Raw genomic sequence first — 769 nt, 5'->3', positions numbered from 1 at the left:
ACATTTTTATCTAGTTCATAAATAATTATTTACACAAGTATATACATAATATTACATGTTATAAATATACATATATGTATTGTATTTAACTGTATACCCATTACATTCTGACAAATATAGTTACATTTATATCTACATTATAAATATGTTTTCTTCATTAATAGTGTTGTTGACGTGTATGATTATAATAATTAAAATTATAGATAAAGCGTATAAAACAGAAACGACAAATTCCAATGTTATATACGCTGTAAATGTTAGGGGTATATCTAGTATATGATTCGTAGTTTGGTAATTTTCATATTTTTAAAAAATATACATAAACGGATAGACACAATGGTTGGTGAAAAATCAATAACTTATAAATTATATCCAAAATTAGCAAAAAATAATAACAATTACAAAAAAATCAAAATGTCACCCGAGGAAAAAATCGCTAATGCTGAGATAACCAATGCCGGAAAACCCATACTAACGGATAATGTTCCCGTACACATGGGGTATGATAGTTTGGTAAATACTGCTAATTATGATATGGCGGAAGGTGACGAAAACATTTTTCGTAAACCTAGAACGTTAACCTCTAATTTTTCGGAAATATTGAAATCATTACGGAAAATGAGCGGTGTGACTACGAATACTTCTAAAGAATTAGAAACCGTGTTGGTATCGTCCAGAATGGGCCTCAGTTCCGCAGATTTTGCTTTACGCGGGGCTAAAACAACAAAATCGAAACACGGGTATTTAAAAGTGAATGAAGTGCCGGTAA

The sequence above is a fragment of the Acyrthosiphon pisum genome, chromosome X (genome assembly GCF_005508785.2).
Source record: "Acyrthosiphon pisum isolate AL4f chromosome X, pea_aphid_22Mar2018_4r6ur, whole genome shotgun sequence".
NCBI lineage: Eukaryota > Metazoa > Arthropoda > Insecta > Hemiptera > Aphididae > Acyrthosiphon > Acyrthosiphon pisum.
This window is presented reverse-complemented; position numbering follows the sequence as displayed.